Consider the following 23,948-nt stretch of genomic DNA (forward strand, 5'->3'; position numbering starts at 1 on the left):
AAAAACGGCGAAAATTGGGAGAATCGCAAAATGAGCGATACCAGCTTGGATATGGAGGTGTTATCTGGTGATTTTTCCTCATTTCACGTCATTGTGATGTTTCCTGAATAGAACAAGTTAGAGGGATGAAGCAGTAATATTTATAAAACTATTCAGTCGGTGTTTAATTTTTATAACATGAAAATAAAAAGCTTTTTAGATGATAGTTTAACAATTATTTAGAAAGCTTTGAGGCTACTAAGCAAATTTTAGAATTGAAACAAAACGTGGAATTTGTTTTGACATCTAAAACAAATTTCGACTCGAATTTACACTGGCATATGTAGTTATATTAAAGAAATCACTTCAAAATGGCACCATTCCTATACTTAAAAAAACTACTTGAAAATGTTGCGAGCAATGCAGAACATCATTGTTCTAGACTAAAGTTAAACAGAAAACCCTTACAAATACTAAATACTAAGCTCCAGCACGAACACGAACACAACGGCATAAATCAGTCGACTCAGTCTCGCATGGAAGGCACTATAATGGGAAGAAATTGCGAATAAATAATAATTACAAAATTATAGTACATACGTATCTATTCTACCTATTCTGAAGAAATAGCAACTAAATAAAGATTATAATTAGTAGTATTAACTATAGCATATATAGGTATGTACTGACTATAAAGAGAGACTGACCTGAGAGAGCGCCTCACTGAGACTCGCAGAGGACGTTACACCTGAAAAAAATACACCGAGTTACTTGTGATTTATACTACACCGAGATGTGATTTATACTTATTGTTTATTTACAGAAATCATTAACCCAATACCAGCATAACAATATTGCTAAAAATATCAGCAATAGAAAAAAGTGGCATTTACATGCATAAATGGGCAAAGATGGCAACACGAAGCCAAAGTTATTGTAGGTAGAAGCGAGGGCTGTCAAGGAGTTGATGAAGATAATGCACTGAAGCGGTAAAAAAATTAACCGCGGCCCTAGCACCGATATTGCGTTCCGAGAGCGTCCATCAGAGTACAACTTCCTGAAATGTTTCTGTACGGACTACGGAGAGAAAAAATAAAACCTAAAGCTGGTGGGTGCTGAGTGGCAGGGTCTAGACACGACCACTCAAGAGGAAATGCCCGTATTGATCCGCATGAAGAAGCTCCTACACGGACATGCCACCCTAGAGGTGATCTGCACTGCCGTGTTCTCAGGCAGTGCTATACAGCACCCATCCTATATAGGTGATCTGCACTGCCGTGTTCTCAGGCAGTGCTATACAGCACCCATCCTATAGGTGGTCTGCACTGCCGTGTTCTCAGGCAGTGCTATACAGCACCCATTCTATAGGTGATCTGCACTGCCGTGTTCTCAGGCAGTGCTATACAGCACCCATTCTATAGGTGGTCTGCACTGCCGTGTTCTCAGGCAGTGCTATACAGCACCCATTCTATATAGGTGATCTGCACTGCCGTGTTATCAGGCAGTGCTGTACAGCACCCATTCTATAGATGATCTGCACTGCCGTGTTCTCAGGCAGTGCTATACGGTATTGTTCAAAGTCAAGGTGGCCAAGCAAAGCCATGGGATGGCAAAAAATATCTGTTAAAGTGAGTTAGGTTCAGAGACCATGGACGTAACTTGCTAAGAATTCAACAGGAAATTTAATGACGAGAGTGGCGTTCACGGCAGACCGCGCAATTACACGTGACCAAGCCAAGGCGACATCAAACAAGGAAAGCCAAAAATGACTACTCCAGCTAGCATGGACATAATTACAACTGTCCCTCCTCCACTTCAGCTAGCATGGACATAATTACAACTGTCCCTCCTCCACTTCAGCTAGCAGGGACATAATTACAACTGTCCCTCCTCCACTTCAGCTAGCAGGGACATAATTACAACTGTCCCTCCTCCACAAGAGAGCATAGACAATACTAGACGCACTATATGTCCATGAAGCAGGACAGATGGTAAACTAGTATTTAATGCTGGACTTCATGCTATTGCAGTCGGCACCAGTGTCTTAATTTCACGTTTTTAATGCACCAAAAATCGACTCTACAGTTGCAAGTTTAATTCTACAAAATGTTCAGTGCCTTTGGTAATTAAAAATTATTAATAATTTACCGTACGTTGTTAATAATTTACAAAAAAGGCTCAATGAAAGTTGCTTCAACTAAAAAACGTTCAATTACACGTCATAAGTGTTAATTGTGGATATATAATGGACAAGACGATGCAAGACAGGCAGAAGTGCTTAAAGCGGCCAGACGCGGCAGAGGCGCGGCGGAAGTTGGTGGGCAAACTGAGGCTCTGGTAGCGCCGGTGACCTGACGGCGCGAGAATGTCAGGGGTCACATGCACCGCACACAACTAGACCTGCTCTAGACCTTCTACTCTGCACCGCACACAATTAGACCTGCTCTAGACCTTCTACTCTGCACCGCACACAACTAGACCTGGGGACTTCTACTCAAGCGGGCCGCTCACGTTGAAATGTTGATGAACGTTGTTTCAACGAAATCAATTCGTAATTAACGTTATTTCCAATAAATTGAATGCAGGATTCAGGGCTTTTACTACACCAGGGCCCACACGTTGAAATAACGTTGATCAGCTGTGGTTTCAACGAAATCAATTAGTGAGCAACGTTTTTCAACGCCATTTGCCTCAAGGGATAATAATGCAGCACACAATACATGAATGTGGCTACTGTACGACACTATACTTGAGGGGAGTGCTTGCATAAATTCAGATCGGTTAGGAAGAGAAGCTATAAGCCCCACTGTCCGAAACTCGAATTAAACGCATTCAAGTCCCAACTCCAATTGGGAGAGCTTGCATAAATACCCTGATACTTGATAGAAACGCTAAGACCTACTGTCCGAAACACGAATAAAATGCATTCAAGTCCCAACTCCAATTGGGAGAGCTTGCATAAATACCCTGATATTTGACAGAAACTTTAAGTCCTACTGTCCGAAACACGGATTAAATGCATTCAAGTCCCAACTCCAATTGGGAGAGCTTGCATAAAATCCCTGATATTTGACAGAAACTTTAAGTCCTACTGTCCGAAACACGGATTAAATGCATTCAAGTCTCAACCTTAGACTGTAGAGCCTCCAACTGCACTCATCGAGATGAATGCCTCCTCAGACTGTGCGCGAAACGAGCTTAAGTCTCTGGTCAAAAACAAATAGAAATATGGGCTCAAAGTTCAAATAAATGAACATTACTAACACAACGACATTACTAACATAGGAAAAGACTTTAGAAACGGTTCAATTAACTTTGAAAATCCTCAGACAACTCGGGATTGTTTCTAGCGCATTTTCTCATTTATGGGAAAAAGGTGCTATTGTGCTCGTCATGTCCGTCCGTGACTTCACGTCACGGACGGACGAGAAAATGCGCTCTGTCACTCACTGCAGTGAGTACTGAGTTAAATTTTTTATCTTTTAATTGAATGGATGTCACAGTAAATGGAACCTCAAGGAGGCTCAGAAATGATCGATCCCGGGCAACGCGGGGTTCCCCGGCCGCTGTTATTTATATCTATCGGTTATAGGAGAACGCGATGGATTTTCGAAGCGCTGTTAAAATAATGCACAAGGTTCATTATTTAGATTTGTGTATAAAAATCCAGTTACTTAGAACACAATTTTGACCTGCCGCTCGAACTATACAAATTTGTTAAAAAAGAAATGTTATACAGAAAACTATTTAAAACTGCAACTCAGATCATCCATATAGTTGTTTATAAAAACAAATCAAATAGAACACAATTGGAACATCCACTCAACACAATAATAAAGACACCAAGTACACTCAGTTTAAACGTAACAAAACTGTAAACGTAAGGATTGTGCTCTGACGCTGGCTCGCACAGTTCACTCTGGAGTAAACAGTTTGACCGTCGAGCGTAGAATTTATAGAGCAGTAAAAGGCAGCGTGAAGCCATAACTGACAGCCACGATCAGCAAAAGCCTAAGGCAGCTGACACACATTGGAGCGCTGACACTCGTTGGAACGCTGCCATAACTGCAACTCGCCTCCCGCCAGTCTACGGATAACACGCCACACATTTCAATTCCTCCCTTGCTGGACCATTATTAATTTTGAATTGCGCACTAAACGCTTTATTGTATTAGGGTTTTCTTAGTGATAAAATTGAGATTAATACTAAGATCCACTTCAGTTGCTCTGTGTACAAGGTTAGTACAATTAATTACGATTTGAGTGATGAATCGATTACTTTATATCATTCCTGTCGAGAATTGAACGTCAATGAGATCTTAAATTTATTGAACAATAATACATACCGTATATGATATGTACATTGTAGGCTTGAGTCTTTCATTAAATACTGGAAAACTTTTCAGAGACAGGCTCCATCATCAGTTCAAAACCTAAAGAACTGTATATGTATATATAATCAATAGAACTGAAATTTACACGGAGGTGATTATCACCTTCACAGCCAAATAAACAGGCTCATTAACATTAAAAACACATCAATTTACAATTTGAAGGGATAAATTATTTGACTAGTGATATTCCAATTGTGCGGCAGTATCGAGAAAAAATTTTCGTTTCAAAATATGTAACGATTCCGAGATTCTGAAACTAAGACAGCAGAGCTGGAACTTGAATATTTCTCGATCACAGGAACGTTAAGGTGTCACGCTGAACAAAGACACGCATTTAGTAGAAAGAATTATTTGGAAAATAATCGGTATTTGGGAAAGACAAGTAAGTATTTGGTGAAGGTTTTGTTATTCCACTTGTTTTCATGTTGTTGAGCGCGCTAAACATGCCCTGCATTATGTCGTGAGATCATTTTACAGCTCTTGTTAACTGAAGTATAGATACCAGTGTTATAATAGCTCGTTCCCTAACAAAATTTAGAGTCGCCCCAGCTTCTGGTAATCCAAATCGGAAGCTGCCGCGTCTGTAAATTTTCACTGGGTTGTTGATGAATGCAGGATATTGTCCACGGCCACGGTAATTGAAACTGAGCGACCTGAGCTCAAATTATGCAAACAAAGCTATTAAATGTGAAGTAGTTGTACTGGCTATGGATTCCATAGTAAAATGAAGAACGAGAAAGAAATATTTCTTTAGTTTTCAAATTAGAAGAGTACAAACATGTTGTGACATGTCTCGACGTACAAGACTTGCTTTGAAACTATTTTAGTTTTCAGTGTATTAAATAGTTAAGTATTAGGAGAGAAAAAAGTGATTTTTTCGCAGGACACTTTTCACTCGTATTAAAATCAAACGTCCAAATTATGTGTTTTGAACGTATTAGTCCCAAGTCACGCTCGTATTAGTCCCAGGTCACGCTCGTATCAGTCCCAGGTCACGCTCGTATCAGTCCCAGGTCACGCTCGTATCAGTCCCAGGTCACGCTCGTATCAGTCCCAGGTCACGCTCTTTATTAGTCCCAGGTCACGCTCTTATTAGTCCCAGATCACGCTCTTATTAGTCCCAGATCACGCTCTTATTAGTCCCAGATCACGCTTTTATTAGCCCCAGGTCACGCTCTTATTAGTCCCAGGTTACGCTCGTATTAGTCCCAGGTCACGCTCGTATTAGTCCCAGGTCACGCTGAAGCACCCATTTGCTTAGTACTTGCCACATTATTATTACGCCACCACCAGAAACTTGAAATACGTGAGATGAATTGCAAATTTAATGTCAATTTTATTTAAAGGTCACGCTGGAAACTGTTCTTCTCCAAAAAGTACTTATCCAAAGTCATCCAAAAGGTGTGACAAATATTAATGAACACGGCGTCAATGATGAAAAACTGTGGAAGCTCCAAAAAATGTTTTAGCAGCGAAAGCTTCTGTAGTCAGTCCACTGTTATCAACTTACAGCTACCAAAAACTGGGACATTTTAGGAACTTGTCGCTATTTTTGAGCCGGTGTCTGTCCAAGAGTTGGGCTATAGAATGACAGCAAAGAATACAAGAGCGCAACTCGACACGAAAAAGAATTTAGGTGTCAATAAAAATGTATTTTTTTCATTAAAGTTGCTTCATTGTCAAATTAACAGTCACTCAAATAACCAGGCAGTTAGCATTGCGATAAGTGATGCATCCTCGGGAAAAAGTTAATTCCACCAACTACACAACAAAAAATACAAAACCAAATTTTTCAGCCAGAACACACTAATCACAGTATAAGAAACAGTTATTTCAGCACACAAAGAACAGACACTGTAACAAGAACGGCAATAAACTTTAATTGATATTGCCACCTTATCACGCACGCCATTTTCAAGGGGAAAATTCCCACAGTAATCGTCACTCCGGTTCTTCAAAACTGGAACAAGAAAATAATTCCCGACCACAGACTCGGCGGCAATCAGGAACGCAGCTGCCGAAAGATGCTATTAAAAATCGAGCATGTAACGACCGTGCGAGATATAGATAGCCGCCTCACGATAACAAAAAATAAACAGCAACGACAGCGACGGTAGGCAGGAAGAAGGGCCATTTCCTCAACCCCTGCCTCCAGTTTACTGCAAATTGCGCCTCCGTTGGACAAGCCTTGGTGACGGTGGTGGTGGTTGCGGTGGTGGTGGTGGTAGTGGTGGTGGTGGTGTGGTGGTGATGGTGGAGATGGTATTGGTGGAGGTTGGTGGTTGTGGCGGTGATGACTCAGATACTTCTAGTAATGTTGATATCACTGCACGCCGGAGTACAGCGTAAAACAAATGACGCGGCGTATTAGTAACGAGGCCGCATATTAGAGATTATACAGAGTGGATTTTTTAGGTGAAAATAGTCTTGATAATGCCGGCAATTTCAAATTCATATCAGAAGATATCTGTGAACCTCTCAGAGGTTCATCATGGATGGACCGGGTGTCAAATTGGCAAGAAAATGTTTTTTTTTTAGAAAAAAGTGAGCAGGAATACCTATTGCTCCAAGAACAGTTAAATTCATCACTGGAAGATCGGAAATTCATATACATCGTCAAGATATTCATTGGCGATGAAAAGTATACCACTAAACATGAATTCGTCATTTGGGCAGCATATGGAATTGTACATTCAAGTACCGTTCAAATAACGAAGAATAATCGAGGAAATGATTACTAACGGTTCATATGTCTTTAATTATTGGTGATTAAGTAGAAATATACAAACTGAAATACACGTATTTGCACATAATATTCTTTTATGATTTTCGATCGGAATCGCTTGGAGTGTAAAACTGAGAAGGTGTCGAAATGAATAACGATCCAACAAAGATATTTAAGAAAAGTCTAGGATAATCTTCACACTTGATACGTTGAGCAGGGACGGTCACGTGACCGAGGAGAGCAGGGACGGTCACGTGACCGAGGAGAGCAGGGACGGTCACGTGACCGAGGAGAGCAGGGACGGTCACGTGACCGAGGAGAGCAGGGACGGTCACGTGACCGAGNGTCACGTGACCGAGGAGAGGACGTACAGTCATAAGCAAGAAGCAAGAACGGATGGAAGTTGCGAACAATAGAAAATATCTACTTCCCGTAGCTGCTACAATAGTACCGTACAAGCCAATTTCATCCGAAATTAATCGAATGTATTTCTGAGTGGAAATTGTGGGAAATAAACTATAATTGGCTTGGTAATTACGACCTGCAACATGAGGAGGTAATACAAACTACATTAAGATCGAGATATGCCTCCACCTTTTGCCGCTTCACTTAATACTGCAGGACATAATCCTCAGTAGCAGGAGGAGGGGGAGTGTGAGGGAGAGGAAGGCAGGCAGTAGCAGGAGGGGGAGTGTGAGGGAGAGGAAGGCTGACAGTAGCAGGAGGAGGGGGAGTGTGAGGGAGAGGAAGGCAGGCAGTAGCAGGAGGGGGAGTGTGAGGGAGAGGAAGGCTGACAGTAGCAGGAGGAGGGGGAGTGTGAGGGAGAGGAAGGCAGGCAGTAGCAGGAGGGGGAGTGTGAGGGAGAGGAAGGCAGGTAGTAGCAGGATCGAGGGGGAGTGTGAGGGAGAGGAAGGACAGACAGGAAGGGGAGAGAGTGAGGGAGAGGAAGGACAGACAGCAGCAGTAGTGGGAAGGTATCGATCCCCAGACCGAGGGGAAGAGGAGTTCGCTGCTGCAGCTCCTGAGCTCGCCTCCCCAGGCCCCGGGGACTCTCTAACAGCTTCTAAATTAGGGAGCGTACACCTCAGGGAACATAACCTGGCCACGCAGTGTGGGGAGCGCGTAGCTCCACTAACCATGCATGCATTCACACAAATGAGACTTGGTCTAAATTTCAATACACTTTAGCTCTCTTGTGAGTCATCCTGATGCAGTTTGGCCCAGCAAAAGAGCGTACATGGGCCAGATGCAAGAAGTAGATATTTGGACAGTATTATGAATCCATTCTACTGATTGTGGGCTGTGCAAGGCATAAGTGTGAGTGACAGTCCACAATATTTTTCTCCGGATACATCAACCGTGGCGAATATTATTAGTTTGAATCGTATTATCAACTACTGGTACGTTAATGTCAATGTTCGTCGTGCTGAAAACCCAGTAACAAATAAGAAATAATGTATGAATGAGCCCTCCAGGTCAATGACGTTAAAACAACGTCTATTCATCGCAATTTCAACATCACATGACTGATGATAGATAGTTCAACAACGGATTCACAGATTCACAACGGGTTAACAGCGGATTTAACAACGGGTTCAGCAACGGGTATGCACGTCATGGATGAAACCAATGACCCCCAAAATATGGGGTGTTGAACGTCATCCCCCGTTGGCGGAGAACGGGGATGATTATAAAAGAACATTGAAGAAAGTTGAAGTTATTTTCTCCCCTCACTTATGGCATGACCATAGAGGCCTTCTAAACAGTGGATGCAACCAATCAGGTCAAAAAACGCACATGCCCAGCTTAATCGTAATTTATAATAAACGTTCGACTGTGAATTTGAATAATGGCTAACTAAATTCCACTATGCTGAAGAGGTTTCAATTTTTAGTGCCCCTTCCAATTAAATATTGAGAAGATCGGTCATGAGCTTTTTGGGGGCTCTACTGATTTATTGGAGATATTGAACCATTTCCAGAGTCAAACATTTTACCGATAAACGCATGGGAGATAAGTGTATGATGTGGTCTAATAATATGATTATTGAGTGCATATGAAATCTCTAACTAATTATCAAGTAAACAATGAAGGCATGACCAACCTCTTCTAGTAAATACATTGTCAATAGGTACTAAAGTTAATTTGTTAATTCGGTTTCCTAAAGTCAATCAGCTGCAATTTCAAGCAACATTTGAGAACGCACATTAGCATCGCCCGAGGAAAAGAACAACAGCACCTCACATCCCAAATAATTTGTGAGGGAGAGGAGAGATTTTACTCAATTAATCCTCCGTGTTCGTTTCTAGCAAAGCGGAAAGTTTCTTCCAAAAAAGCAATAAAAAGAACACAGTACAGAAAACAATATAAACCACAGCGACAATCCTCTTCATTTATTTGACTATTCAGTCCCGTCCGGGGCCGAGTCCGCGGGAGCGTCGTCGCGCTTGAAATACTCCGGCAAATGATATGAAACATTGTTGATTTCGTCGAAACGTATATTTATAATCAACGTGATTTCAACGTCAGATGCCTGACGAGATGACTCTTTCTTCACCTGACACTTCCCAGGTTCGAAAAATTATAATTTCGAGTCAGAAAACATGGCGCTATAGGCTTATCAAGGCAAACAAGAACAGCAAAGCGCTGAAATGCTTGCGACGTAGTCTCGAATGTGAATATTACGATATCGAAATGTTTCTACTAGTTTGAACACCAATGAACAACATAAGCATTGATTCTTCCTTTAAATTTGCAGCGCTTCTTATCGCAGTCGTAGTTTATCTATTGGAACGAAGCACTTGTTACTGTATAAAAGTAAATAATCGTTCAACCGCGGAGGGGGTTGCTGGAGTGAAGGAAGTGCTGCTAGACCGAAGCAACTTTTATTTGCCAAACTGAAGCAATAGTTTACTAGACGAAGCAATCATCTGCCGGATCGAAGAAATTTGCTAGGCGAAAATTCGCTAACATTTACCTAAGCTAGAGGCCCTAAACCTGACGTGACCATAATGCCTATATTAACTGCTGATTGTTGGTCAAAACCAAGTAGATAAGATATACTTCATTATGTAAGCAGGGAAAATTAGGGCACTTAGGTCAGTTGAGTTATCACTAACGTTCCTAAAGCATGGTAGGGGCAATGACGTCCGAATGCAGATAAGGATGAACTGCATCTCTCCAAAAACAGATAAGACGCTTTGAATATAGCAAGGCTGGTAGATATGAACTATTGTATCATATACAGGCGCGGGTACAGCGGTATCACCAACGTGCACTCTGTGCAAGACAAAACTATCGCTTTTCACGATTAATTGATAGTACGCGAAACACAAAGTAAGATTTAAAACTAGCTTATAGAGAAATTTATTCCCAGATCCGAGAGATATGACATGGTAAAAAGCTATATTGAAGGTGAGAGGATAGCTCTCGTCCTCCGCAGTATTAATTAAATTTTGACCTGGAGGTACGTAAATTTTATTTAAATAGTCCATTGACTTTAATATGAACACCAACCTATACAGTGGGGGGAAATAAATATTCGTACACTTGAAAAATCGTATTTTAATGTATGTAAGCACACAAACTTAACAGGAAAAGTGATTTAAATTATGTATAGAGACGCATAGTATTCAAAAATACTATCAAAAGAAATTAAATCTCAATGCAACAAAAAACAATGCAACATGTTCACTTGGTGGTGTGCCAAGAAGAATGGTATAAAATACCAGTCAGCATCTGCAAATCATTGGTCGAGACGTATAGAAATAGACTGGTATCTGTTGAGCTGAATAAAGGTTATTCAACCAAGTATTAAATTAAAATAATGCGGATTTATTGTTTTGTACGAATACTTTTTTCACCCGAAAAGTGAACATGTTGCATTGTTTTTTGTGGCATTGAGATTTAATTTCTTTTGATAGTATTTTTGAATACCATGCGTCTCTATACATAATTTAAATCACTTTTCCTGTTAAGTTTGTGTACTTACATACATTAAAATACGATTTTTCAAGTGTACGAATATTTATTTCCCCCCACTGTATAACTAAAACGTGAAATAAGAAAACAGCGCTGCTAAAAACTACATCGCTCCTGTAACAAAGAATACGCGGAGCTAAATGAAAATAATAGATGTCTGGCGCAGAGCAAAAGCTGTCACGATCTTTTAATGGAGCAACAGCTTATCCCCTGGAGACCACCCACCAGGGCCAGTTAAGATCACATGAAAATATAAATGATCGGAACATTTGAAGTTATGTAATTTAAAAAGTAGTGGGGGAACTCGGAATTTCATTGTGGGCGGAATTAAGTTCGCTACCGAGGCGGTAATTTTGAGAGCAATAACAGATTCTTGTGACAGTGCGGCAATGGAAGAGGGAGGCTGCAATGGCCGGCAAGTTATACGGAAGGTTTAGCGTTTTACGAGTACTTGCGGCCTCCGTTACAATGTTCCTTACAACCCACTCGTGCACGATACTCATAGAAATGAGTGAGACTTTATCCAAATAGCGATGCGTGTTTTATCCTTGGGTGGGTCATCTTGATCTAGTTTGGCCCTGCAAAAGGGGCTTGTATGTGTGCTACGTGCAGTAGGTGTGTCGCTAATTGGACAACATAATTAATTAATTTTCCTCTTTGAATGCACTTTCTTGCTATACTTCAGGAAAGTGAGGAAAAATTATGACGTGGCATAGAGTGACCATGACAGCTGAAGCAGAATAGGCAAAAAAAAAACAGAAAGAGACGAAAACAAGGACAATGCCCATAATTATGCTGGTTGTGGGTGTATGGTGTTGGGCTTCAGGTGACGCAACACTTCAATACGACACATTTCTTTTAATTAAAAGCTGGGGCAACAATCGGTACAGAAGAGCCATTTTAATTTCAAAAATTATTTGGACAATAAAAAATGACCAGTGAAACTGATCAACGTTTTACAACGTACGTAAGTTTTTTCTTCGATTTTTTTCAACAGTGAAAACAAAGGGATTACAACGGGTAAAAACAATAACATTCTTGCATGTTGAGCACAGTGCAGGGGGCAACGAATTAGTCACAGCACACGGAACATCGACCAACACGCACTAACGAGACAGTTCTGAAAGACAGAAACATAAACTATTTATTGAGTAGACACGAGAGAGGCATAAGCCTCTGATTTTTTTTGTAGCTTCATCAATGAAAAATACGCGTTGACTTAGTCACGGAAAACTATCTTTAACCATAAGAATGTTATAGAACGAAACAAGCGAAACTGTAACGTACCTGTGTTGATACATGGAACCAACAGCGCAGTTGCAGCGATTACGGTGTAGACGAGAATTGCGTGGAATATGACGCATCCATCACGACGAAGATTCCATCAAACGCAACAAGATGAGCAGCGAATGACAGCCGTAAAATAACGTAACATGGAAGATGCTTCATCCGCTCACTGTGATTTCTTTACACGACTGACGCAAAACTACAGAAAGCTTATCCATAACTGTACTGAACACAAACGGGATTGTTTCTTTCCAAGTTAGTCGGCAAATTTAATTGAAAATGGGAAGCTTGAGCAGAAAAATTGTAGTTTTTTTTCCAGTAATCAAATAATTTGTAGAGGCTAGCGAACTTCACTAACACTATAACATCTAAAGATGTGTTCTCGAACACTAGAACATCCACGATGTTTTCACTAACACTGTAGTATCGACATATGTGTTCACGAACATTCACAGATGATGCTCTCGCGAACACTAGAACATCTTCCGTTGATGCTATGCACTGATGTCGATGAAGTTGGCCGTCAACGAACGCCCTTTTATCACATTTATCAACAGATATTGTTAACAGATAAACCCCAAATCATATCTTTATTCGATAAGGTAGCACTCGTTTCTTATTACCGACACCGCGGTTACGCAAGGGACTTCATAGAGTTGTAGATATCCTTAAATTATTCGTTCATTCAAACACGAATGCTAATCAACAACAATTAACAAAACAACATAATAGTAGTAACAACAGTATTCGCCTTACTTATCTCGATGAGTAAAAAGATAACAGTGATAACTTATTAGCTCGTTATTTAAGAAGACGGATCAACAGCAGCATCACACGACCAAATACAAGAATAATAAGAGAAAAAGTCAACAATGAAAGCACAAAGTTTCACGTTTTCTTAGAGTTATTATATATACTAGAGAGCAGAAGCGTCAGGTCTCGAGATACAGGACTGGGCTCCTAGCACGACAATGAGGAGTTCATTCAACTCTCAACCTATGGGGATAATTTCGTCTGAGTTTTATGAGTTACCCCTTTAAAGTGCACTCAAAATACACACGAATATACACACAGAGAGGAAGGAGCGCAATCTGTGTGGTGGTATGAACGCGGTGGCGAACGACCGAGCGAGCGTTCAGAGATGTTGTGCTGCGGCCGGCGCTCGAACAACTGCTCTGTAACTGCCCCGTAACTGCACCAGTGGTGCACCGTCACTGCACCAGTGGTGCACCGCAACTGCACCAGTGGTGCTCCGTAACTGCACCAGTGGTGCACCGCAACTGCACCAGTGGTGCACCGTAACTGCACCCATGGTGCTCCGCAACTGCACCAGTGGTGCACCGCAACTGCACCCATGGTGCTCCGCAACTGCACCACTGGTGCTCGTAGCACCACTGGTGCAGCACCATAATGAACTCTATCACGGTAGCACCATAATTAACTCTACCGTTTAACCTCACCATTGCCGCACCACAGTTAGTTAATTAGTTTAGTGGCCAAATGTTTACTAGCGCTTCAGCTATTTAGCTATCTCGCACCGAAAGTCAAGATGAACATCACCATAGAGGTGGAAGGTCTCAATTATTCATCACCCACAAGGGGCGGAAGGTCTCATCGGGACGTCGGCCGCCCGCACGAGAGAGACAGAGAAGGGAAATGTAAGGAATCCTACCTACATAATAACTTAATGTAAGGAATCCTACCTACATGATAACTTAATGTAAGGAATCCTACCTACATAATAACTTAATGTAAGGAATCCTACCTACATAATAACTTAATGTAAGGAATCCTACCTACATAATAACTTAACCCCACAACTGAGACCTACAGTCAGACACCGTGAGCTCAACGGTGGGGCGCTCAGGAACAATCCCCCCCTAGGAACGCGAAATCCCATAGGACTTCTGACGATCACAGACACGCGTCAGAAGTCCCCCCTGAGGGGTTGCCGCACCACAACCACAACGATACACTGCATCCGTACGTGTGTTACACTGCAATCTTGGACAAATTTTCTCCCGAAGAGAAAATTTGTAAATTTTCTCTTGAATTTTCGGTTGAAAATTCAAGCTACTAGACGACTAACTTTTTAGACCGATGCTCGATTAACCGCCATTGCTATTCTTATCAGAATGCCTGATAACGTTACAATGCAGATCGTTCATGCAGCGCTCGAGAACCTGGGCTGAGTTTCCCAGCGCATGTAATTCATTCATGCGATCACATCATCATGCGTGATGTCCGGGGGTATAAATTGAAGTAAAATCTAAACACGGCAAATGAGTGGGTGTAAATTCATGTAAAAAAGTCCGGCAGTAGAGAATGTGCGGGAAAATTAAGAAAATAAAACTCGCAACGTACGAGTGTGTCGGTTTAAATTGGTGTAAAGACATCGATGAGTGTGTCGGTGATAATAGCGGCAAAAATACACCAGTTACAACCGAAATAATAAACGGCTAGTACTTCAGCCGCGAGTGCAGCACCCGCTGAGCGTACAAGAGTTTTGACTTTCATAATAACAACATCTTGTGGCTATTTGACACTCAGAAAAATTAATGGGGTATATAGTCCAAATAGTGACACTTTCATACCTACAGCAGGGAATGGAGCGGACGTAGCATTGATACACATTTTTTTTTGGGGGGGGGGGCCTTAATGAGTCAGAATTTTGTGCGGGGACAAAATAAGCATCGCAATTTGGACACCGTCTCACTTATTTCTCCGTGGGTGTGAATCGTTCAAAGCAGTTTCATCCAAACATCATTTCAAATAAAGGCCGATGCAATTTCGTGATGCTGTTTTTTTCAGGTTGAATGCTGCGTTCAGACTAATTCCCCTATAACTAGTACAAATTCAGAACGAATTAAACAAGGGGTAAATGCACTTTAGTTAAATGAATGAACTAAGAATGTGAAAATAAATAATGTGAATGTACACATGTACCACGAGAAAAAAGTAATACAAAATAATGAAATTGCATAAAGCATGCAAATGTGAACTATAAGACAGCTCGAGGCACGTTTGCTTCAAGGCGGTAAAGCTCAATACCAACACGATGAAGAGAAATACTCGAGTGAAATGCAACCTAAGTTAAAGAAAATAAATCAAACAGGGAGTAGAAGTTCGAAAAAGTGCATTCAACGCGGATGTGTAAAATTAAACCATCCTGAATCAAGATGAGTGACGGTGAGGGATGATGATAGTGAGTAAGGTGACGATGGTGGATGAATGATACACTGGCGGCTTGAATGAATGATCGTGGTGCAGGAGGTGGAGGGGGTGATCGTGGTGCAGGAGGTGGAGGGGGTGATCGTGGTGCAGGAGGTGGAGGGGGTGATCGTGGTGCAGGAGGTGGAGGGGGTGATCGTGGTGCAGGAGGTGGAGGGGGTGATCGTGGTGCAGGAGGTGGAGGGGGGTGATCGTGGTGCAGGAGGTGGAGGGGATCGATCCCTCCACCACGAGTGGAGTCATGGGCGGCAGCTCGCCTCCACACGCAGCGATCAATACAAAGGGCGGACGCACCATCGCCGACATCACTACCACGGCTGCACCACCACCACCACCACCGTAATTCTAGAGCACCATCTGCACCACAAGTGCCACCACCTCCACCACCACAACGCCACCAACATCGTGATAGCCGACACCTTCGCCACTACTCCACACCATGACAGCAATAATCTAGATTCATTACAGCGATAATTAAGATTCATTGCGATAATCTACATTCACTACAGCGATATCTAGATTCACTATACCATAGCGATAATCTAGATTCATTGCAGCGATAATCTAGATTCTAGATTTGGTGTTCTAGATACCACAAATAAACGCATTTGAGATCCCTAGTGCACTAAATGAAGTTATACCGTCCCAGATAGTGAACCTACTGTATTAAAAGAAACTAAATTTTCCGGACATCTACCTAACAAGTTTGCGTAGAGCTGCACTCAAAAAACCAAAATATCAGTTATTTTCTCAGCTATTATTGCCTAGCAAAGAAACATTGCAACATTAATGGAATTAATCTTAACCAAGGGCGTGCTTTGAACGTCTTCATAAATTCGATATTAATTGCTGCATTATGTAACTCTACGGAGATTGCGACCCGTGATACAGTATCTCCGATGCCACGTGTCATTATCGTTAATAACGTAAATAATTTTCTTAATGACATTTTTATTTTTTTTATTTATTAACAATTTATCATTATTATTTATAAGGTAAAATAAGATAAAATGTGAATTTGATGCGTACATAAAAATTAATTCATAAATCTATTAAGAAAGGCAATTGAGAATTAAGAAACAAATAACTAACGAAAATGTTCAGAGATGAGAAAATGGGAAATGGAAATGCAAGTGATACGAAAATGGAAATTGATGTGCGTAATATTTGATGATTTGAAGGGTAACTCACCTAAATACCGCACAGCGGGTAATGGCACCAGCAGAAATATCTGCAAAACATGAGTGGTTTTAATTTAAGTCGTCACGTAGGAAATATCAAACCAACGAAATATAATTGAAATCAAACCAACGAAGTCATTAACCATTCTAAAGAGTATGTAAAGTATGAAGTTATATCTTGCATCACTAGAGACAGGAAATATACATCACTCATAATATTAATAATTGATAATTGATCACTCAAGGCTGACAATTATCATGGTTCATTCGTGGCTAAGAAATAACATTGATCCATCGACGTTGAGACCTAATTCAGATCACTCACAAATGCTAAGCACTCGATAGAAATCCCTACCCACAAATTCGAAAGAAACGCTTATCAGGGCACTGTTTAATCCGATCAGTACACCTACTCAATGCGATGAAATAATTAGAACATCAAGTATTATAAATAATGATAATAATACTACAAAGTATTGTACTATTGACGATGATAGTATACTAGCAACAAATAGTATTGACGATGAGCTTCTAAAAAATTTTCAAGTCCGAATGATACTGAATTAATATTTTTATAATTTTTAATGGATATTTCATGCAATTGTGAATTAAATAAAAGTCATCAGTGTGAAACATTCTTAATAATTTAAAGTCGTATTATGCACGAGAAATTCGTCGCGATTCAAGAAAAATATAAGAAAAAGTGTCTTAGCTAATAGAGGAATATTATCTTGATTGAGAAAACCATTCAACTCAAAAATAAAAATAAATCCGCTTTCCTACAGGTCCTAAAACGTGGAATCTAAAAAAAACGAACGGCAATTCAACAAAAACAACGGAAATCTAAAAAAAAAACGAACGGCAATCTAACAAAAACGGACGGCAATCTAAAAAAACGGACGGCAATCTAACAAAAACGGACGGCAATCTAAAAAAACGGACGGCTATTTAACAAAAACGGACGGCAATCTAAAAAAAACCGACGGCAATCTGAAAAAATACGGACGGCTATTTAACAAAAACGGACGGCAATCTAACAAAAACGGACGGCAATCTTAAAAAGAAAAGCTACGGCACCGGACACCCGAGAATCCCGGAAGGTCCCAGAGGAGCTCGGCACGAAAGTAAGAGCGATCCTCGGCGTGGCGCAGAGATAAACAACAGGCGCAACACTGCGCCGCTAGCAGCACTCGCGCTAAACGGTGACGACAACTCGGCACCGGTGAGGGGCACGGAGAAACTCAACGGGAATGATATTGGAAAACGTAAAATTAACGTTACTTTTAGCGTCATTATGCTGAGAAAAACGTAACATCAACGGATTTTCTGCGTCATGATGCAGAAAAAAACGTTAAGTAAAATCAAGTTTTTTTTTGCGTCATGATGCTGAAAAAACGTAAAATCGAGTTTTTTTTTTGCGTCATGATGCTGAAAAAACGTATAATCAAGGTTTTTTTTTTGCGTCATGATGCTGAAAAAATATAACTCAGTACTCACTGCAGTGAGTGACAGAGAGCGCATTTTCTCGTCGATGAAAGCGTGAAGTCACAGACAGACGGACGGACGGACATGGCGAGCAAAATAGCGCCTTTTTTCCAAAAATCGGAAAATGCGCTAATTACGTAAAATAAACGTTGTTTTAGCGTCATGATGCTGAAAAAACTTTAATTCAACGTTCTTTCAGCATCATGATGCAGAAAGAACATTAGATCAACGTTGCTTTAACGTCAGATGCCTGGTAGGACCAGGCTTGGGTCGCAAAATACCTTGCATATGCCAACAATCGTCTCGTGGCACTAACACAAAAGTTAATTTTTTGCTCCCGTCGAACTTTCTGGCTTAGTGATGAGTTACTGAAACTATACAAACTTCGCCAAGTTGAAACATTTACATAAATGATGATGTCACAACAGAATGGTCAACACCAAATGTAAATCGACCAGAAAAATGCACGAAAATGTGTTTAGTAAACCAACATAATTGATGCAAATTCCGAATAGCCCCGTAACTGTCAAGTGCCGATGAAATCGATAACAGGCAAAAACTACCGGAAGCTCATTGCACTTCAAGTTTTTGAGCAATACGTTCCATTAAAGTCTAAATAATACAAAAAATTATAAAGTTCCTGGGAAGAATCCAAGTAATTAATCCCTGATTATAGCAAAAAAATACAGGAACTACAGAAGAGAAATCGAGAAGATATCAATAAGCTACTCAAGATGAAAGCGGTCCAATTACAAACACGCTGAGCCCTAACTGCTTGACAAACCTCATACAATCAGACGAATTATTGGCCATATTGTACAAATAGTAACACGCTTTCTTACCCACAGCACGAACAGAGAGAAAACGTAGCACTGATACGCATTTTTGGCCGGCCAAACTTGGATAGAATTATCCACCAGCGGGCAAAAAGTAGACCTCTATTTGGAGAAAGTCTCTTACATTTCTCTGAGTATAGCAAAGCTGAAACCCAGCAAAAAATTATCCGTAGCGCTCTAGCGGATATTGATCAGGAAATATGCTGCTATTACATTTACTCCTTCCGATGACGTGGCATGGGAAACGCCATAGACGAAATCAATTCCTCCTTACGATATAAACTAAAGGTTATCAGAAGAATATCATAATAAAAATGCGGCTACTTAAGACCAGATTTACTCAGCGGAGACAGCGGCGGCACCGGAGCAGTAGCGGCGACAACAAAGCAACTTTAAGCGCAGCACTTGAGAGCTCTAGCCACACGCGCCACACACTTGAGAGCTCTAGCCACACGCGCCAGCCACACTTGAGAGCTCTAGCCTCGCGCGCCAGCCACACTTGAGAGCTCTAGCCACACGCGCCAGCCACACTTGAGAGCTCTAGCCTCGGAGCCACACTTAAGAGCTCTAGCCACACTTGGAGCCACACTTGAGAGCTCTAGCCACACTTGGAGCCACACTTGAGAGCTCTAGCCACACTTGGAGCCACACTTGAGAGCTCTAGCCACACTCGGAGCCACACTTGAGAGCTCTAGCCACACTCGGAGCCACACTTGAGAGCTCTAGCCACACTCGGAGCCACACTTGAGAGCTCTAGCCACACTCTGAGCCACACTTGAGAGCTCTAGCCACACGCGGTCACATAACCACAGTTCGCTCGGAGCCGAATCGTTCCCCTTCATAAGCACGTACATACATTTTTTAATTAAATAATATTTGAACTTGATGGACAATTTTTAATTTGAGTTTGCAATAAAATAACATTTGATGTTTCTTTCGTTCTTTAGGCTTGTTGAGATGAGGTTTAATTGCGACTTGAATGAGTGCAGGGTCGGAAATGTGATCCACTGAACCGAAAGTTTTATAAAGTCATCGATTTTTTTTTGTGCACTTCAATACATTTTATAATAGTCAGCGATTTGTTCCTACAGTTCAAAAGCAATCTTGAGAAGCTAACGGCACATATATCATATTTATAAGCAATTTACACGGTACACAAATTATTACTAATCGTAATACAAAAATTTGTTGGTGACTCAGCACGCACGGTAGTACAGCACAGAGATTCACAGGAATGTCGGGAAATGCTTATCACAAAAAGCCGCCAGAAATTCGCTGGAGCCGCAAACAATTCTAGCATTTTGTGAGGAGCGACAGTAAATCAAGGCGGCAGCCGCCTGTGCTCCGCAATACGCGGCCCCACAAAACTCCATGCAAATGAAGGACATTATGGTGAAAAATAACACCGACGTCGCATACTCCAATCCGACACTCTAGGGAACGGTCCCTGCCGAGAGGAAGAGGCCAGTCCAAGAGGAGATAATTTCAAAGATATTTCATCGAGTCCTGGAGTTCTAAAAAAAGAGTAGGTACTTGTGCGAAGAGCCTCTTTGGAGCATCTTTATTGATTTATACCATTTACTCTCATAACTATTAATATATTTGTATTGATAGGAAGTACCGAAGCGATCAATAATGAGACTAAATGATATCAATCAATAAAAATGCATAAACGAAGAAGTAAGAAGCAGAATGCGTATGAACATGTTCTTTCAAACACTCAATCATATGGACGTCATTTACTAAACCACTCAATCTTCTGATAAAAAATCGCATTTTCTATATCGCCCACCGCATCTCATTGGTACCATATCGCATAACAGCCTGGGACCAACTCTAGACCAGCAGAACACCAGCGATCTCATACCACAACACCAACAGGCACACGAGCACGCACGGACACGCTCATCTTAGGATCACGCGAATTGTATTCAAATGCAATGAGCTCTCATTGTTCTACAGACCAGGGCCTATACTTTCAAAAAAAATAAGAGATCGTAAGTTCATCAGCCAATCATTGACGGCATTTCAAGCAAAATCCACCAATCATAGACAAGAAAATAGAGCGTAAATACTTACGTTCACTTAGCGAATTTTAAAAGTATTGGCCCCAGGATGAGCAGTTGTGGGTGCAGTGGATGATCTTAGTGTTCTCTACTTACGAAATATTTTATGTACACCTCCGCTGTCTAGTTTCGGCAACGCTCATCACTTGATACAGAATGAGAAGTATAATATTTTGTACATGGGACTAAACCCCTGTAATCTTCAGATACAACGTGTGCACTGTATTTGAACATCATTAATAATAATTTGAACATCGTGTAATAAAATTAAATTGACATATTTACAAAATTTGTACTCAGTACACTGATTCACTGCTGATGAAATGTTGCATTTGGAACACTAAGTAGGTGATGAGGTTCAGAGAGCGTGCAGAGGTACAGAGCAGGTAGAGGTCAAAAAGTGGGCTGGGCAGAGGTCACAATGCGGGCAGAGGTCACAATGCGGTCAGAGGTCATAATTTGGGCAGAGGTCACAATGCGGGCAGAGGTCATAATGTGGGCATGGGTCACAATGCGGGCAGAGGTCATAATGTGGGCAGAGGTCACAATGCGGGCAGAGGTCATAATGCGGGCAGAGGTCACAATGCGGGCAGAGGTCACAATGCGGGCAGAGGTCATAATGCGGGCAGAGGTCACAATGCGGGCAGAGGTCACAATGCGGGCAGAGGTCATAATGCGGGCAGAGGTCATAATCCACCCTAGAGCTTCATCCACCCACCCACGTAACACACATGCACTACATTTGACGTTGAATTGGCATAGGGACTACATCCCCAACAGACATCAAACGTTGAGACAACGTTGATTAAACGATATTTCAACGTAATCAGCTCGTAATTAACATTTTTTACAACCAACATCTGATGCCTGGACAGACAGGCAACGTGCCTCAGGCCGGGCAGCGCAGCAGGTCTTGTAATTGCACGAGGCGGCGACTATAGAAGAACCGCGGCGTCAGCGAAACTGCAGTGCCTGCTTGCTGTCACTCTAGAGGACGCGAGACTTTCTAGAAGATCTCTAGGACAACCGCCATGAAGGCGAGCTCTTCTAGGACGCCTCTAGAACACCCGCCATAGAGGCGCACTCATCTAGGATGTCTCTAGAACACCAGTCATAGAGGCGCGCTCATCTAGGACGCCTCTAGAACACCCTACATAATCACCTCTAGCAGGACGGCTTCACATCGATCTATCATGCCAGGCTTAGGAGGCCTGCGAGGTCCAGCGNTGGGGGCAGGCGAGGGGACTGGAGGCAGGCGAGGGGACTGAGGATCTGGCGAGGGGACTGGAAGGCCATGCAGGGAACTAGGGGGCCGGCCTGGGGATTGTGGGCAGATGAGGGGACTGGGAGACAGGCGAGGGGCGAAGGGACAGGTGAGGAGACGGGGGACAGGCTGAGGGACTAGGGCAATAGGCGAGGGGACTGAGGGACAGGCAATGGGACTGAGAGCCGAGGGGACATGCGAGGGAACTGGAGGAACAGGTGAGGAGACTGGGGTAACAGGCGGAATCGACTGGTAGAACAGACGAGAGGACTGGAGGACAGGCGAGGAGACAGAAGGGACAGACGAGGGGAAATGACCGATTATAAGAATGGGTAAAATGACCACACGTTCAAAAACTCGAAAAAAACTGCTGAACATCTTCATCGAAGATTTACGAGAGAAAACTTTAAATATTTACGAACATTCTGAGCAATCCGCAAGAAAAATTTCTCGCAACGGACAAGACCGAAGCCGATGCCGCGAAGAAGCCATAATCACTCATCGATTTAATTTTAATAAAGTTTTTCCTCTAAATTCCAAGTTAAAGGTACAGTCATAAATTTAGCGGCTTGCAGACACGAGGTGTTGCAGTCTAGGTCAGTGGGCGCTGCACGGCTGGTTTTCTGTGAGCTTCAATCGATACGCAGGGCTAACTGAACACGGGCAGTATGCACGGATATGCCTGAGCCACTACGGCCACACGGTGTCAGCCACTGCAGCGTGGTGGCCACACGGTGTCAGCCACTGCAGCGTGGCGGCCACACGGTGTCAGCCACTACGTGGTGGCCACACGGTGTCAGCCACTGCAGCGTGGTGGCCACACGATGTCAGCCACTGCAGCGTGGTGGCCACACGGTGTCAGCCACTGCAGCGCATCAAGTAACTCTATACCGCATTGTCTTTCGTTACATAACACACACTGAACGCCCGAAAACTTTACTATCGACACGTAAAAAAGGAAATCTCTGGAGTGTTGCACAAAGATAAGTAAAAATGTTGCCAATATAACCCAATATACTACTCCATAACTGAGCTCGCTCCATTACATCTATCAAATCATTCATTAAAGAGTGCGCGTTTAGTGTGTACTTCATTTCACACAATAAGTATCGCTTGAAGTGTCGACTGCATGAATAGAAAATTTCTAAACGCGATTAATGGTACGAGAGCTCAGAACGCGATTAATGGTACGAGAGCTCAGAGCAACATGAACTTGGTGCCACTAAAACCATGAAGTGTTATAGCTTCTCCAAGTAACGGCGTGATATAAATCATAGTAAGTTTTCAACAAAACAATACTAAGCAGAAAAGAAAATACCTGATGAACGCTTAAGAAGGCAAGTAAATACACACGTATCTAGAATGCATGTGAATTAGACTTACAACGCCACTGGTATGAAGTCCAATGGTCTTTTCACTAAAAAAAAACAAGTATACACGTCATGAAGAGATAGGCGAGAAAAGCACACGGTGTTTATGATTAGTCTTTTTACTGAAACAAGTGTGCGGGTTTTGTGAT

At 42.0% G+C, this 23,948-nt stretch overlaps 1 long non-coding RNA gene across 1 annotated transcript in view; it reads right to left on the reverse strand.

Moving 5' to 3' along the window:
- Positions 1–686: 686 nt before the first annotated feature.
- The window catches only part of LOC108667765, a 40,372-nt gene continuing 17,110 nt past the window's right edge, over positions 687–23,948 (reverse strand). Inside the window, exons 3-4 of the long non-coding RNA XR_001930566.2 lie at positions 16,789–16,828; positions 687–727 (exon numbers count right to left, since the gene is read on the reverse strand). This is a non-coding gene — a long non-coding RNA (uncharacterized LOC108667765). The remainder of the gene's footprint in view (positions 728–16,788; positions 16,829–23,948) is intronic.

This window comes from Hyalella azteca, unplaced genomic scaffold (genome assembly GCF_000764305.2).
Source record: "Hyalella azteca isolate HAZT.00-mixed unplaced genomic scaffold, Hazt_2.0.2 contig1208, whole genome shotgun sequence".
Taxonomy (NCBI): Eukaryota; Metazoa; Arthropoda; class Malacostraca; order Amphipoda; family Hyalellidae; genus Hyalella; species Hyalella azteca.